Consider the following 18,556-nt stretch of genomic DNA (forward strand, 5'->3'; position numbering starts at 1 on the left):
CAAAGGCTTCTCCAAGGAGGAGACATAACAGGGGGGCAAGAGCAAAGGCTCTGAGGCAGGGGACTTCTTGCCATGACTGAGGAGCAGAAAGGCAGTCACCATTGCTGGAGCCAAGTGAGCCAGAAGGAATGCGGAATTGGATCCTTGGGATTTTATACACTATGGCAAGGGTTGGACTTTTATTCCAAGGGTTATGAAAGCCCTGGGGGGTGTAAGCAGGACAATGAGATGCCCTGCCTCTTGTTTAAAAAATAATCTATTCTGTACACATGTAACATATTTAGAGGGAAGAGTACTGATGCTACTAGTTACTCAGCTTCCTGTGAAATGCATCACAAGATAAGATGGACTGAGGGATGCCTAGAGGGACAGGTAGATGGATAGATCTGTGATCAAGTCAGTGTAGTAACATATTCATGGCTGAATCTAGGGATGGACATACAGATGTCCACTGTAAAATTCATTCTTAGTACATGTGGTGTTTTTCATAATAAAATGTTTGAAAGAGGCTCGCCCTGGCTGCTGAGTGGGGAGTACATTGAAGGGAGGGCAAAGGAAGAAGCTGGGAGGTGAGTGAGGGGCTTCTTGCCAGGTGCTGGCTGTAGGTGATAAAGCCCTGGACCAGGGTGATGGCAGGAAAGGAGGGAGAACACTCCAAAAAATGAGCGGCAGGGACTGTGTTGGAAAGGGCAGGTGGAGGACAGTGGGGCATCAGGAATGAGCAGGATGAGTAGTGAGCAGGGCTGCAGCTAGTCTACGTTGGAATCCTGCCTCTCCCACTCGTTGTGTGGCCTTGAGCAACTTATCTGATCTCTCTGAGCCTCTGTTTCCTTGAGAGGAAAATGAGGGGGACAGAATTTGCCATCCAGTGTCCTTTTCAATAACACAACTCACGTAAATTGCCAAAATGCAGGTCAGAAACATAGTAGATGCTTAATAAATATCAGTTCTCCTGAAAAGGGGACGTAAGGAGCACTTGCACATAATTGGTGATAGAAATAACTACTTGAAACACAAACTCTGCTACTTTAAAACAGTACATGAGCAATGTCCACTAATATTGGACTAACATATGGAATGAGATCTGAAACTGCCATGCAAAGTATTTTTATAATTAAAAAATCCTCAGAGCCAAAGCACAGGAGACCTTAGGAAGAAATAAAGTGAGTGAAGTTCCTTTTAATGTAAGGAGGGCTACTGCACATTTTCAAGCAGAAAGGGCCAGAGTGCAACCTTTAAGTCCAACTCTCAGTCCGTATGAACAAACTTTGCCTCCACTAGCGAATCTGACTATCTGACGATGACATAAATAAAAAGTGGGAGCAGATCGAAATCCGGAGATTGCTGTCATAGACTCAAGCCTTTGTGATCTCCCTACATTCCTGTATCTTTAAACTTTTAAATTTTGGCTACACCCTGGAATAAAAAATGCCAAAATGCTACGGACAAGACATTCTTTTATAAAGGTATTGGAAAGTCCAGTAAATTGACATTTCTGTGCCAAAACAGCTGACTCAATTGATTACTCCCAGAGAAAACATTCTGTCTGATTCTTTCTCTCCTCCTCTCACTCCCTAACTCTTCCCCTTCCCCCAAATCCCCCTGGAATTGCCTCACTCTCCTGGAACCTCTGACTCAGCTGTATAAATAACAGGAAAAATAATTAGAAGTCAGAAGGTCAAATGCTCCAAATGCCCATTGGACAATATGCTCTTTTCCCACCAGGACTTGGCGTCTTGGTTTCCTTATGGGAGAAGTTTTGTGAGTCCAAGTCATTCAGGTAGTGAAAAAATGGTCCAAGAGTGGGGTTTCAGGTCTGGTAGGAATCCTGGCCCGAATTCACATCAGAGGAATGCTGTGGGTCAGTGCTGCTTGTCTGCTACAGCAACAAATAGCCAGAAAGTCCTGTAGTCTTCTGTGGGATACTAATTGAGATGTTTGCTCTACCTGGCCTGGGCAACTTCATATTTAGCGAGTTAGGATGTGTTTGATGACTTCAAAACTCAGTAACCAGAGCAAGAATGTGTATAATATGCTTTGCCTATATTAAGTCATTTACTCATCACAATAACCCCATAAAGTAGATACTACTGTCATCCCTCTTTTGTAGATGAAGAAACTGAGACACAGAAAGGATAAGTGACTAGCCCAAGGTCACAGAGCTGGTAAGTGAGAGGGCCAGGATTTGGACATGGGCAGTGGAGACTCCTCACCACTACTTTATGATTTTCTTCAAACCCAATCTAGTCTCTTCTTTCAGTGCTGGTGGCCCCATGTTACTGCCATCAATGTCCCCATAGCCCAGCCTCATGGGATTGTGATGCTCCCACTGATATGTCTGGTGATGTAACTGCTCATCCTGCGGATTAGGTACATCTCTGACTTATACAAGTGCTGGACACCTCCTGGAAAAATGTAAAAATAACAAATTTGAATCCTGCCAGAATTATGGTGTAAATGCCTATGGACATGTCTGACAGACTGGGGTTGCCACCTGGAAGGCAGACCGTGGCAGGGACAACAAAATCCCTGGAGCAGAAATTCACCACGAGGGACAAAGGAATCAGACCCTGAGGCCCAGCCCAAGCCATGAGGCCCCCACATGAGGAGTAGATGGGATTCTGGGTACAGAGTGATGCCAAATCTCATGCTGCCCATGTCACTTATTTGGCAGGTGTGCATCCTAGGAACAAAGACCTATGGGTGGGAATTAAAGGAGTAGTCTCACCAGTGTAGATGGACCTAGAAGGTATTAGGCTAAGTGAAATAAGTCAAACTAAGAAAGACAAATACCGTATGATTTTACTCATAAGTGGGATCTAAAAACAAGAACACAACACAACACAACAACAACACATGAATAAACAAACCAAAAGCAGAATCTGATCTATAAAGGCAGAGAATAAACTGGTGGTTGCCAGAAGGAAAGGGGGTGGGGAAGGGGCAAAACAGGTGCTGGAGCATGGCAGATACAGGCTTCTAGTTATGGAATGAATAAGTCACAGAAATAAAAGGCACAGCATAGGGAATACAGCCAATGATGTTGCGATAGTGATGTATTGGGACAGATGGTACTACACTTGTGGTGAATATAGCATAATGTATGAACTTGTTGAATCACTGTTATACACCTGAAACTAATATAACGTTGTGCGTCAACTATACTCAAATAAAAAAAATAAATAACAAAAGAGCAGTCTCACTTAGGGCTCAAGCAGCCTTGTTCTGACCCTAGCTGATTTTAACAGTAAGGGTGGGGTTAGAGGTGGTGTTCTCATTTCCAGGAGAGCAACCTGGATTCCAAGTGCATCAGCCCAAAGGCAGAGTGGAGTGTGGGCCTCCCAGCTGCAGCAGCCCCAAGAATGGTCAGGTTCCCTTGGCAATGAGACTTGGAGAGGCCCAGCTTCCCAGAACTGGGGTGCAGAGGGTCTCCAGCAACCTGCCCTTGGGCAGCAGATTGGGCAACCGGCAGAAGTCCATCTCAGAGGGGCACCTCTGTTTACTGGCCACGGCAGCAGGCAATGACCAGAACTGAGTCTCAGAACATGTGCAGCACTCCTTGAGGTTTCCAAGAAATTACGGGGGTCAGGGAGGAAAAGTCTCCCAAAGATTAGAACACTTGCAGGTAAGTTGGTGGAACTTGTAGCCTTCAAAGGGCCAGCTTAATGCAACCACTTCTGTACTCATTGGCTTGTGAAGCCCGAGTAGTCAGGACGTGCACGTTTTAAAACTGGAGAATTCTGACTCTGGTATTAAGTACGTGCTGAAGACGTAGATGGCAAAAGCATCCATGTCTCTGGATTGTATCACTGGATCGTTTCAACCCCCATAATTGCCTACATGATACAACTGAAGAATGGCATTAAAAAGCACTATGAGAAAGAAAGTTTCATGAACACCTTCTTCTAGGGACCCCTCCAGGTATCCCTCCACATAGTGCTCCTAAGCTCTACAGCAATTCTTGGTCCCATTTAATTCTGCCTTTGGCTCTTGCTCCTCATCTTCCCTTTCTGGATGAATGATCCAGTTTGGGGCCGTGCACCCCAGCTCCTTACTCTGCACCCGGTGTGCGCACCACAACTGTGGGCAAGACCCTCCTGGCCCTTCCTGCAGCCCAGACCCTCCTGGCCCTTCCTGCAGCCCAGTGGGCCCTCCACATGCCTAGGTCCCCATCCTGCAAGGAAGGAGAATGGAATACAAAGACCTAAATCTTCATTCAGCATTTTAGAACTAACCTTGTGCATTGGCCTTCCTTGCCCACCCCACCCCCATCCTATTCCCTGCAACTGGCTGGGGAAGCTGCCTGAAGACTCGAGAAGAAGTCTGTGTTGGTTTTAGCTGAATAACAGAGACTGAAATAAGGGAGTGGACCTGTCTTCCTGCGCTGCTTTCCACTTGCCCAAACACTAGCTCACACAAGGCTCCTTCGAGGACTTGATTTAATGCCTCTGCTTTACAACAGAGAACACGGAGATTCACAAAGTCCACCTAGCAGGTTGGAGACAGAGCCACAGGAATTAGAATAATTCAAGTCTCTTTCTCATTCACTTCCCCTGGGATTTGGCTAATGGGCTTGAACCCAGCCTCGGGAAGGGTGTATGCTATGACAAAGCCCGCCATGGGGGGTCGGGGGGCGAACCCATAGATCAGTGTGGAATCTGCACACCTGGCGATTTGCAGATCTTGTCTCGTGTCAGAACCCTGAGACAGGGCAAGACCGCTTTATTCTGGTCCCTTGACGCTTCCGTTTCTCTTTGGCATCAACCATCAGCCTATTTTCTTAAGCGTTTGTATCTCATACTTCGTGGACTCACCTTCAGTAACAGAGTACTCTAGAATATAGTATCTTGTGATGAGTTACAAACAGGACATTGTTTTTTAAATCTTTACAAACAGCAACACAAATTATTAATGCTTTTACCAGATGAAGTAAATTCCTATCAGCTTGTATCATAGTATGATGAATGCTGAATAACTTATAGTCAAATACAGTCTATTACTTCCTAAGCTCCAATAACTATACAGTAAAATTGACCTGTCAGATCTTAATATCTACAAATATTGAACAGCCCAGCATTGCCAACACTCTTCTATGAGGGGAAACCATCCTTCCAGGAAACCCAAAGCTACCCACGCTTTGAGGAGGGGTCTTTCCCATTAAGCAGGAAGATGGCAAGCTAAGATCGGACCCAAATAGATGATTTTCCTTGCTGTGCAGGCTGGCCTGTGCAGTTTTCTCCCCCGCTGGAGACCAGAAAACATCCACAAAGTAAACACAAAGTCTTGGCGTTTTTTATAAATAGTTGCTTTGCCTGTCTAAATCTAATTTTCTGCCCATCCCCTGAAGTCTGAATAAGTATCTTCTTACCTTGACCTCATATATCCTCCCCAGGGCGGCCAGCAGCTTTCAGGGTGCAACTCCCCAGGGAAAGGATGCTTCAGCTCCTCTCGCTGCCACGCTGCATTAGCACTTCGCGTTAGGGAGTTCAGGCAGCCAGCCCCCGCGGGGGTGCGTGAAAACCCTGCGCCCACAACCCCCCGGCATCGGGGGACAGATGCCAGACAGCTTGCACAGCAGGCCTTCGGGGACAAGTGTGGTGCTGCTAGTGACTTTGAGAGAGCCAGGCCTTCACCCTGCACCCTGGGAGGAGAGGCCCCAGCGTGCGGTAGCTCACATTAGCAGGGTCTTCCTGCTGGCTCAGCTCTCCTAGACTTTCCCTTGCAGGTCAGGTAATAGGCCCTGACGCAGAATTTTCCAGCATTTGAACCAGGGCCCAGCCAGGGTGCTGAACCACGTGGCTAAGAGAAAACACACTGAAAATTTCTGCTGTAAATTATATACATATCTCTCAAGTCTCCGGCTCTAAACTCTGATCATCATCATCATCAACATCATCCTGAAAAAGTACGTCATGTGACTGTGCATTAGAAAGGCCAGGCATCTGCACAATAGATCTGACTTTGAACTCTAATTTTTTTTTCCATTACACTAATTTAATTTTTAAAGGACTAAAGGGCTCTGTTAAATCTAGATTAAAAGGAATTCCTATCTCACCATCTGTAATAGCTGTGTTACTTAGCCCACGGTTCATTTTGTACTTTTTTGTGTGTGTTTCTAGACACTTAACTGGTGCAAACCTCTTCGTATTTTCCTATAAAACTGCCTAGAAATGAAAGATCAGTTTAGATTCTTTTTGGCAAATATCTTTTGAGTTTTGAGACATTTCATTTGTAATTTTGCAATAGGTCAAAAAGCTGGACACTCCCTCCTGACACCTCATCTCAAAACGAAATATATTTCTTCATCTGTAAAAGAGGGGTAATCATACTGACCTCAGATGGAACTTGGGAGAACTCAATGAGATCGTGTACATGCATCACCTCCCAAAGACGGGCACATAAGAGGTTCTCCTGCCTTGACTACTTTCCATAATAAGGGCATATCACATAGCCTCCATCAACTTCTCCTGAATCATGTGGGGATAAAGGAAAAGGGGGAAACTCACAATTCTACCAAAAACTAAGGCTGACAGTGGCCGAGCCCTCCTGAATCAAGATACTGGGATTTGGACTGCTAAGTGTGTACATCAACTGCCCACTGGGTGTAGATGAGGTAAGGAGAGTCCACCATCACCAAGGAACAGAAATCTATCTCAAGGTAAATGCATGCCACATATTTGATATGAAATACTGAGGCTGGCTAGATTTTCCTGTGACTAAGGGTGAGTACATTTGAAAATAGATTAAGGGAAATAATAAAAAAAATACACATTTGAGACCAAGGAAAAGAAAAGGTCATCCAGAACACGAAGAGGAAGAGCGTACCTCTAGAAAAAGAATCTACTACCTGAACAAGAGGAAATTTTTCACTGAGTGCTTGATCTCCTCAAGTGGATGTCATGGTATCCGTCTGTAAGAAACAGAAAACTGAATTAGGAAGACATGGGCTGAGATAAAAAGACAACAAGATAAGAACTAAACAGAAGGATAATAAAGAAAAGAATGGAAACCCAGAATGTGATGACAGAATTAAAATTCTCATCGCAGGCTGCAGAGAGTAAACCCGGCACCTGCCACCAACAGGACCACTGTGTAAAGGGTGGACCTGAGAAACTCCCCCAGAGACGAGGACCAGGGCAAAGAGCTGAAAAGGAAAAAAGACATGAGAAATACAGAGGACAGAAAATGGATAATCAATGCTGTAGATGTCTAAGGTAGAAGAAGATTACAACATTTTCATTAAGACACAGCTTTTAGGGGCGCCTGGTGGCTCCGAGGTCAGTTAAGCATCCGCCTTCGGCTCAGGTCATGAACCCAGGGTCCTGGGATCAAGCCCCGCATCAGGCTCCCCTGCTTAGTGGGGAGCCTGCTTCTCCCCCTGCCTGCTGTTCCCCCTGCTTGTGCTCGCTCTCTCTCTGCCAAATAAATGGATAAAATCTTAAAAATGAATGAATGAATGAATGAATGAATGACATAGGTTTTAAAGACTCCCCAGGAGAAAAAAGAAGCTTGGTTGTTCAGAACAAAGGGGTCACCACATTCTAGCTTAACATCAATGAAAATAGCACCACACCTATATATTTTTGGGAAAATATTTTCATTTCCACAATAAAGAAAAAAGTCCTACAAACATGTTACAAGCAAAGGAATAAAGACCATCTGGCCCCAGGCACCGTGCAGTCCCGAAGGCCAGAATGTAGAGTTTCCCTACACAGTTCTGAGTAGGGAAAGGTGCTGGCTCAGGAATGTGAAACCCAAACCAGCTATCTTCCGTGTGAGAGGGCAGTCCTGAGCCATTCCACTTATATGGCATCCATGCACCCTTACCAAGCACAGTGGTTAAAGACATACACTAACAAAGAGATTCACTGAATTAGCTCCTTTTCTTCTACATGGTTGGGATACCAAACTCAGGCAGCTATTTGGATGATGTGTTGTAGGTCGATTCTGAAAACGAGCATGAACTTGGCCCTGCTAAAGGTCCTTCTTCCTTTCATTAATAGGAATTGTGTTTCTGACACCACAATCCTTCACCTTGTTCAGAATGTTTATTGCATTCAATGACCATGGGTGCCATTCCGTTCCATCACTTCCTAACACCACGAAAACATTTTACATACTTGGAACACTTTGTCAGGAGAACTGTTGAAATAAACACCTAAAAGCAGCTTTGTGCAGGACGACAGATGACCTGAGTCTGGTTGCCTGAGAACTAAAGTCATTTTGCATCTTTAAAAGTCGGTTGTTTAACTGAATCATTAGTCTAATAGATAAAGATCAAGAGCTAATGTCTATCAAGTCCTTCTGCATATCATCTTCCTTCGAGAACCTGTGAATTTCCTGTATTGAGTGTGCTTTAAAATCAAATAGGCAAAATGATCTTGATTATATTTAAAAATGCATAGAAAAAAAAGGCTGTCCGGACATATGCCAATAAATTGATTATCCGTGGGTGGAAAGATATTAGAAATCTTCCTTTTCCTTTTTATTTTTCATACATTTTCTAAACTGTATATATAATATGCCTTTACCTTTATAACCAGGGGGAAAAAATAGTCTCTTAACAACTACTATGTGCAATTTTGTATTTACCATCTGATTATAACTATGTAAAAATATTATGTAATTCAAAAGGATTTTAAGTAAGTACACTAATGCATTAACAGTGATTGTCTCTAGATGGTATCAAATGGGTTAAATTCTTTTTCTTCCTTGGTTATTTCTATATTTTCAAAACTTTCCCTAATTAGCAGATAAATATTGTCACCAATAATAACAATAAGTCATAGAAATTTAACGCATATGTCTCCCTCCCCTCTCCTGGTTGAGAACATCAAGAATGAAGACGATGTGAGGGAGCTGCACTTTTCAGGGCCCCGTAGAGACCCTGCCCAAGGGGCCAGAAAACCTCAAGTTGCCTTCCCCCACCAAGTCTGAGCTGTCACTTATCCAATCCAGGAGCCCCTCACCCTGTGTTCTCCTTTGAGGTCAAGACAGAGTCCTGGGGTCTCTTGACAACCAATCCCACTAAGCAACCTCTAAGAATTCATGCACCATGAGAGCCTTCCTCTGAGACCCCCAGAAGGAGCCCCGCTTAGCTCCAAGTGGGAGCCTCTCACCCCCATCGAGGTCACAGGGGCCTGTGCTGGTGGCTGCAGTGTGTTTTCCTAAGCTGGGAAAAGCACCTCACAGACAGAAAGGTGAAATGTGAACTAAAAATAGAGTGGGGCTAGCCCAGGCCATGGGGGCTGAGGCAGCAAACAGAGGCAGACACAACAGAAGGGTTGAATGAGCTGAGGACAGATGACCCCCGGCAGCCTCTCACATCTGCTCTAAATCAGACCGTTTCCCACAGCTCCCACTGCTGTTTGGGGCTGAGCTCCCCAACATCGGCATCTTTCGCCCCACATTTTGGAATGCTGCTGGCCTCCCAAGACTGTTCTACTGGCTTCATGCAGAAAAGAGAGGCCATCCGCTTCCATGCCTCTTGGTGGCTTCAGGGAAAATTCATTCTTACCTGACGAATTTAAGAAGCCCTCGCCAGAGCAGAATGTTATCATGGCCAGAAATGTCCAGTGGAGATCAAGAAAAATACGTTCCACCACTGAAGAGCCAAATCGGCCTTTTCTGGCCCAACTGGCTTTTTGACAAAGAAGTCCTATTGGGTTTTCTTTTCTTTTCTTTCCTTCCTTCCTAACTTCCTTCCTTTCTTTCTTTCTTCTTTCTTTCTTTCCTTCCTTCCTTCCTTCCTTCTTTCTTCTTTCTTCTTTCTTCTTCCTTCCTTCCTTCCTTCCTTTCTTCTTTCTTTCTTTCTTTTTCTTTCTTTCTTTCTTCTTTCTTTCTTTCTTTCTTTTCTTTTCTTTTCTTTTCTTTTCTTTTCTTTCTTTCTTTCTTTCTTGTAAGCTCCATGCCCAGCATGGAGCCCAACATGGGGCCTGAACTCACAGCCCTGAGATCAAGGCCTGAACTGAGATCAAGAACTGAGATCAAGAGTCACCCAACCTACTGAGTCACCCAGGTGCCCCAGGTTTTCTTTCTACTCACAAACTACAAGCAGCAGGTAGAATGCTACCTTGATCTCTCTCTGCCAGAGGCTAACAGACAACCCGGGACAGGACAGGTGACTTTTTAAAGCTTCACTGTCCTCATCTGTAAAATGGGCATGTTGCTGCCTCAGTCTGATGCTGTGCACACTGCAAACGTCCTCTCCCTTCTTCCTCTGTGAACAACAAAATGCAATTACTAAAATTTCAAGTTAATTCAGAAGGACCCAATTTATCCTTCCAGTGGTTGCTTTCTCTTCTTAAAAGCCTGCTACGAACAGATATAGATAAGCTATTGATGTATGTTGACAGTCTTTTAAAAGAACTGCTTTTAGAAATGTCAGTCAGGGCCCTGGCAGCAAAGACAATTCCACTTAGGGGGTTTCCACTGAAGAGGTGTGGGCAGGGCAAAGGGACCTCAAATGGATTCTGAAGCAGCCAGGGATAATAATGGCAGGATGCCATAATTAGCCGAGGTCTGGAGGGATAAAGAAGGAAACGTCACTGATGGCTGGTCAGAACGGGCTTCCCAGACAGGAGTTGAGGTCCACAGCCATAGAACTGTGACAGTGAAGCAAGGAGGGTGCAGAAAGAAACACCCTAAATCACTCTTCTCCACTCTCTTGTTTTCCACTGGTGCCTCTCATTGGCCAAACCCGACCAGAAGCCAGAGGGTGAGGGGAGCCCAAGGGATGAGGTTGCTGAGCAGACCAGAAGAGAGTGAGGGGAGGCCTGGGGGTGAATAGAGACAATCAGCCTCATACACCTTCCAAGTGCACGTTATGAGCAATTGCTTTGCAGATTGCCAGTCCTCTTTATCCATCTCTTCCCACCTTCAGAAAGCATTTACTGAGCATATTCTATGTTCTAGGCTCAAATTAGGAACCTGGGGTGCAAAGATGAATGGGATACCACCATGCTGCCCATGAGGATCCCACACCCGAGAGGGGTGACCAAACAGTAACAATGACCAGGCTCATCCAGTGTCCACACTGCATATGATGAGATAACTCAATCTCTAAAGCGGGTACCAAGCATTAGACTATTAGATGTCTCTCCTAAAGCCTCAACTTGGATAAGCAGCGAGCAGGATTCAAACTATTTGAACATCTCCCAAGCTCATGGTTGTAACCATCACTCTGTCATATGGGAAAGGTGATGTTAGCAGGTGGAGCAGGCTGCCCTGGGAGCCTGCCCAACCCAAATCCCATCAGCCCAACAGTGGCCAAGACTTCAACTGTTTAGTTCTGTATTGAAGTATTTTATTTTATTCTTTTTTTAAAATTTATTTATTTATTCATGAGAGAGAGAGAGACAGGCAGAACAAGAAGGAAAAGCAGGCTCCCTGCAGGGAGTCCAATGCAGGACTCCATCCCAGGACCCTGGGCTCATGACCTGAGCCGAAGGCAGACGCTTAACTCACTGAGCCACCCAGGCGCCCTGTATTGAAGTATTTTAAAGAGGCAAGTCCACATGCCTCATTAAATTCTACATCATCTCAATATAAATTAAACATTCCCTACTCCCAGCCACACTGATTTTTAACCCTGACCAGATGGTAGGACCAACTTCCTAGCCTAATAACCAGAGAATACTTCTGAATTCTCTTAACACTCCTGGGCCCCTTTGGACAAGGGCCTGTGGCCTTAGATCAAGGTCAGAAAACCTAGGCACAGTCCATTCCTGCCGTGCTTCTCACTCCTCCTTGTCTTTGAGTTTCCAACCAGATGCAAAACAAAAGAACTGCTTTTGGAGTAGCTAGGCAACATCTTGATCTCCTCTAATGTAGGCTCTTTGGTGGAAGTTGAATTAGAGCCTGGTGCTCAGGCTCAAGTTCCTTCCTTGGGTTTCCATTCTCTGTCCTCTGACTCTAAGGTGAATGGGCTACAGAGCAGACCCAGGCTGCCTTCCCCACCAGGTTCCATGGTCAGCAGAGGAGGAAGAACAGAAGCAGAAGTGGCTGGACCTGCCCCAGAGAATGCAGGTGGGCTTGCTAAATGGCAGCAAGACCTAGGACATGGGGGAGCATGGTGGGGTGCTGGTCTTGAAAGTCACTAACCCCACCCCGTAGTCAGTGGGGCCCAGAAGGAACTCGGGCCTCCAACAAATCAGATTAACACTCTCCCCAGGGAAGACAGAGTTAGTATGGAGGGTGGGCACAGGGGAGAAATCTTGGTGAGATGAAATAGAACTTCCCTCCTTAACACTTCCCTCCAGGGACACCTTGCTTTGGGAATTGTGCTGTTTAAAGGACACATCCCATTTCTTTGGCAGAAAATAAATTAATTAGGAGAAAAGAAAATCTACAATGAGTGCTGGACTAAACGCTTTTCCAAGCCACCAAAGGTGATGCGAGCTTCTCCATATAAAAATATAAATGCCTTACCTCCAAATGGATCTTTACTTTTGATGTTATTTTATTGTGGTAAGAACACCTAATATGAGATGCCCTCTCTTACATGTTTAAGGGCACAAAATGGTACAGTCATCTACAGGCACAATGTTGTAAGCAGAACTCTAGAGCTTATTCTTCTTGCTTCACTGAAACTGTATGCCCTCCACGCTACCTCCATGTAAGTGGATCGCGCAGTATTTGTCCTTCAGAAATTGGCTAATTTCATTTAACATGATGTCCTCAAGGTTCATCCATGTTATTGAAAATTACAGGATTCCTTTTGTTTTTATGAAAAGTACTTCCAGGGAGGTGATTTCCCACCGTGCCTCTCATCACCTGCTGTGAGTCAGGCAAGGGCTTCCAAGTTTTGCCACCAGTGGGGAGTTACAGAGAGGGGAGCAGAGACCTGATTTCCAGGCCCTCATCTCTGCTAACCAGATGGTTGACCTCTGATCACCATTTACAGTCTCTGGGCGTCAGTTTCTTCAGTAAAATTAAGTGATTGTATTAAATGCCACTAAGGTTCTTCCGCCTTGGAGTGGTTACAGTTCTGTGTGGATTAGATAATGCAATGAACATGTGTCTAGGGGTGTGTGTCTATAGACATCCACACACGAATGTTTAAATAAACATGTTTCCTCCCTGAGGTCCTTGCCATTTGGGAAAAGAAGTTTGTTTAATGGTGGTTCCAACACTAAATTCCATAAGAATAAAAGCATTATTTTCAGTGTCTTTCGCTAGTATGCTTTTTTGTTTCCCTTTTTTATTTTCTTAGAAAATGCCATAATATAAATGTTAAGATCATTATAGAAAAGGAATCCTTCCTGATGAGCTTGGGATCCTATAGTAATCATATTAAACCAGGCCTTTTATTGCTGGTTAATGAAATTCTTTTAAAATTGAACCAGCTTCAAGTAAACTGATTTGCATTGATTTGGTGATGTATAGAGCTCAAGCCACTCTATGTATAAGCAAATTAAAAGCCTTAAGCCTGTATAGCCAAGCTGCATGGTCCCTGGCTGAAAAATTGATCCCATGGTTCCCTCCAGGGGCACCTTGCTCTGGGGTTGGTGCTGTTTAAAGGGACAAAGTCAATTTCTTTGGCAGAAAATAAATTAATTAGGAGAAAAGAAAAATCATGTTCGGTGCTGCACTAAACCTTTTCCAAGTCACCAAAGACAATCTTTGTAATGAAAAAATCATTTTGGATGCCTTCTAAGTCCATTTCACACACTTTTAAATGACACGACAGGGGTGAAGGCTCATGTCCCTCCCAAGCTACCTTCGCCGAGCCTCCTGCATGGTCCTGGGTGCTCTGGGGACTCAAGAAGGCTGGCCCTCCTATCCATCCCCCTGCCACACTGCAGCCTGGTACTCCTCCTCTCTCTATCACTCCCAAGGGCTCTCTCCTCTTGCCAAAGAACAGAGGGGGGGACCATGCTGACGGCCTCCCAGGAGCCAGGCTCAGAACCAAGGAGGAGCATTTTTAGGAGTGTTAGAGTGCTAGCTCCATGACTTATTAGCCATGTGGACTTAAGGTCTCCATGCCCCAATGATTTCATCTGTAAAATGGGGGTAGAGACAGCAGCTACCTGATAAGAGTTATGGAGAGAATGAGGGCTCTGAGCATTGAGCTAAGTGTCCAAAAACGTATCAGTTCCTCTGATCACTGTTGTTGGTAATGTCATTATCACGTAACACGAAGCAGTTTGCCTTTGGCCTGCTGTCCCAGAACTGCCTCTCACAGGAGAGGGGTGGTCCTTCAGACTTGTGCAGGAAAGCTTCTCACAGGTCTGCAACTACTTGCTCGAATGTTGGCGTGTGTCAAGCCTCAGGCCTGACTCTGAGGATATAGCAGTGAGTAAGGCAGCTTTTGCCTCTGTTCTCCACAGTAGGAGACAGGTATCAAGCAAATACTTGCACAGATAATCACTCAAATCACAATGGGAATAAACCTCTGAATGGTAAGTAGAGGGTGTTTACTGAGCAGGTCAGAGGAACCCCGTGGGGGTGGGGTTGGGGGTGAGGGCAGGCCTCCCCCAGGCTTCCCATGGGGAGTGGCATGATGTAGAGCTGGCCAGGTGAAGAGGTCACCAAGAGGAGTGTGCAAGAGAAGGCCAGGAGGTGGGCAACTCCATGGAAAGGATCGTGCTACTGTCCCAAGAGCTCAGGTAGCCATCTGTGGTTTTCAGGCAAGAGGCGGCATCATCAAGTTTGCATTGTAAGATCTGCAGAACCATAAACATCAGTCCATGAGTCAGGCAGGATAGAAAAGCTTTAGTGATAACCAACCCCAAATCAACACAATACCTTATTTCAAAGTCAGCCCGGCCCATGGCTTCTGGCGGCATCCTTTAAGCACTGTCCCAAAGATCCTGGTGCTTCCCATCTTATGGCTCTGCCATCTCAAAACACAACTCCACAATCTCAGTGGCAGGGGGATAAGAGAGCTAGAGGGTCTCTCTAGAGCCTTTTTTCCACGTCAGCTTGGAAGTGACTTCCACTCACAGTCGATTGGTTAGAACCTGTCATGTGGGCCTGCCCACTCTCAAGGGAGGCTGGGAAGAACGGAGAATCCACGGACACTTAGCAAGCATTAAATGTCTCTGTCACAGTCCTCTTCCGCTTTAAATTAACTCTGCATGTTTAAGAAAACCCTCACCTGTTCCCTACAGATGCCCACAGGGCCTCCCTGCTTGGGTTTATGCCCAGCCAACTTTCTTCGCTTTAGGCACACTGCCATACATACCCATATGATTTAGTATTAAAATATTAAAATCATTATTTGATGATTGACTTTATGATATAGGATTAATGCTATAGTATTATGACACATATGCATGATGATTATATTATGATCGCTATGATTTGTATTAACATCAACACTGAATGGATACTATTTGACTACTACTATAAAAATCTAGGTAACACCATACTTCTAGAAAATGTCCCTCTCAATCATAAACTATCGCACTATACATGGCTAAGGTTCAGAGTAGAATCACAGAATTGGACCTGAAGTTAAACTAGTTAAACCCTATACCTAATAAATTAATCCACTCAATCTCCTTTTTAACACTACTAATGACAAGCAATTCACTAACTCACACAGCAAAGATGGGATGTTAGACTCTTAGAGAAACTTCTGGAGACAAACCCACTGTTTGGATGAGAAAAAAAGAATGGGAGAGGCCAAACGGCATCCACAGGCTCCCCGGAGGCAGGCTGGAGCCACCACCCCCCGTGCCCAGGCCCGTGCTGTCCCTCTGCAGCGCTCACCAGCCCTGTCATCGGGGCACACTCAGTGGAAAAGGACAGCATCCACCCTACATGCAAAGAGTTCCTTTGAATTCCTGTCTTTTATCTTAACGAGTCATTTGTATATTCTACTCCATAATACATCCATTTTCTTTTTATATAAAAATATATTGAATTAATTTAATTGACAAGCTAAGAAGAGCCATATGTTTATTTAGTCTGTGGCTGTTGGTGCCCCTAGCCTCCCACTGTGCACTTCCAATAGTACCTATGACCTACTTTGGGAAGTAAATGTTAATCTAAGAATGAAAACATTCCTTGGATTAACTCAACAAATAGTACTTTACGTACTCAATAAATACTACAGTTGGCCTGCCTGGGTCATGTGCCCACCCTCCGGGCTAGAACAAGGGTAAGGTGGGGGTAGCTACAGTAATTAGCAGCCTCATGCATTGCAGGACCATGCAACCAGTCCAAATGAAAGGATCCTTCGCAGACAAAATACAATAATGTCCTTTCCAACAACCCCGAGACATGAAGTGGTCTAAAAAGTAACACTCATAATAAAAATCAATTTACTGGTCTTCAAAGTTCTTCACTGCCCTGTGATAGGAATAGGACAGATTATGGAGTATAGAGCCATGCCCCCAATTTTATAATCATAGTTTTGGGGGTTTCCCTCTTAGTCCAAGGAAAAGGGCAGGGAGGAAGGTAAGCATTCCAGGGTCAGTTAGCATAGTCAGCTGAGACCAATGACTTATTTAAGGGAGCTAATTGCCGAAGCTCCTGAGCCAATGCTCTTTGCAGGAAAATGGAAAGAAAGATTGCTTGATCTCCATAATCTCTCCCCCAAAGTGCCGTTACTCAGGTGCCTGCACCTCTCCTTGGCTCCCCCACTATCGGCTGTCCCTCTCTAGGGTGCTCGACCCAACTCCTGAGTGTGCAGACAGAAGGCAGGTAGCAGCTTGGCACCACTGGAGTCTGGGTTTCCAGGCCCAGCTCCACACTTGCCAATAACTATTTGCATTACGGAAGCAAAGCACAAAGCCCTGGGCCTCACTGGAGCTGAGCAGCTGAGTAAGGGCCTTAATGAGCCCTGAGAATCCTGCCTGGCCAGCTGAACAAGTGGCTCAAGGTTAATATCGTCAGAATTCAGGGAGAATACCTTGTTTTGACTGAAAGATCAAAGGAAGGGACGTTTTTGATCAGAATTGTCCAGACAAATATTTTAGCCTCCAATTTATTCTGATTATGCAGAGCCAGCCTGAGAGGGTCACAGCCAGTTAGAGAGGCGGTCACTCAGCCCAGCCAGGCTGGAGGGACGGCAACTCTTCTTTGGGTGTCCTGAGATTGTGGAACATTCTACCGGGCCTGGCTGTGGGAAGTTAGAGAGGCAGGCGAAAGGCTCCTGGCCCAGCTTGCCGCGCTTGCCGCACTGGGATAAGAAAGGAGGTGAGATCGGGGTGCCTAGCTGGCTCAGTCATTATGCGTCTGCCTTCGGCTCAGGTCATGATCCCAGGGTCCTGGGATCGAGACCTGCATTGGGCTCCCTGCTCGGCGGGAAGCCTGCTTCTCCCTCTCCCACTCCCCCTGCTTGTGTTCCCTCTCTCACTGTGTCTCTCTCTGTCAAATAAATAGGTGGAATCTTTAAAAAAGAAAAAAAGAAAGGAGGTGAGATCTGGAAGAGGCCCCAGGGACTTCCTTCAGGTCCCAGCGGCGCTCCACTGGTGTGCCAAGCAGCCGGTTGATGGCCAAGTTGGGAGGAGAGTCGGGCCGCCCTCTCCTAACCCTGCCACCTGTGCTTCTTCCCACTGCTCCTTGCTAGAAACACTCGCTCTGAAAGAGAGACCCGACTACAAACTTCAGGCTCTGGGGAGATGTGCACAAGAAGCCTTGTGGCTGCTCCTGAGAAGCAGGGGTGAGCCTGCCCGGTCACAGCTGCAGCTCTGAGGAACTCTGAGAGGGCCTCGAGCAGCCCAGGGAGGAAGCCCGGCCCTCAGAGCAGCAAACACGTCAGGAGCTAAGTCCCCACAAAGGAGGCAGATGGAGTATTCTAGAGGTAGACTCCGACAGCGAGCTGAGCCCATGCTCCTCGAAGATCCCCACGGGCGGCCAGCCCTGGAATTTTATTCTATTGCAGACATTTGATGAGCGCTTACTCGGTAGCAGGCACTGTGCTTTCACACAGTTCATTTACTGAGTTCTTGTAACAACCCTGCAAGGCTGTCTCCACTTTAAAGTAAGGAACCTGGGGCTCAAAGATGTACAGTAATTTGCTCAAGGCAAACTAGTCACGACACAGCAGATGCAGGATTAGAACCCAGACCTGTCTGTCTTCAAAGCCTTTCCAGAATCACGCAGCTACCCTGACTTTCCTGTATGAACTGTACCTTGGATTAACCACAGAGTGATGTGTTTTAGGAGAGTCTGGCTAATAAATGAAAAAAGAATGATAGAATTAAAATATCACCACTCTGCAAGCACTAGTGAAGAAATAATGAAGTTCTTTGTGATAATCATCAATGACTCAGAAAATCACCAGGTAAAACATCTGAGGGGGAATTATACATTGGGTGGATCAACCCTAACACCACAAAAGAAGAGACAACCAGTCATAAGGTGCCTCCCAAATTACCACAGATTTAGCAGCTCAAATCAGCGCCCTTTGGTTACTTCACAATTTTGTAGATCAGAAGTCGGGGTATAGCGTGGCTCAGCTGGTCTGCCGAGAGCCGCACAAGGCAAAACGCAATGCATCACCAGGGCTGTGTTCCTTTCTGGAGGCTCGGAGGAAGAACCAAGGTACAAGCTATTCAAGTTGTTGGCTGAATCCAGTTTTCGATGGCTGGAGGACTGACAT

The sequence above is a fragment of the Halichoerus grypus genome, chromosome 12, assembly GCF_964656455.1.
Source record: "Halichoerus grypus chromosome 12, mHalGry1.hap1.1, whole genome shotgun sequence".
Classification (NCBI taxonomy): domain Eukaryota; kingdom Metazoa; phylum Chordata; class Mammalia; order Carnivora; family Phocidae; genus Halichoerus; species Halichoerus grypus.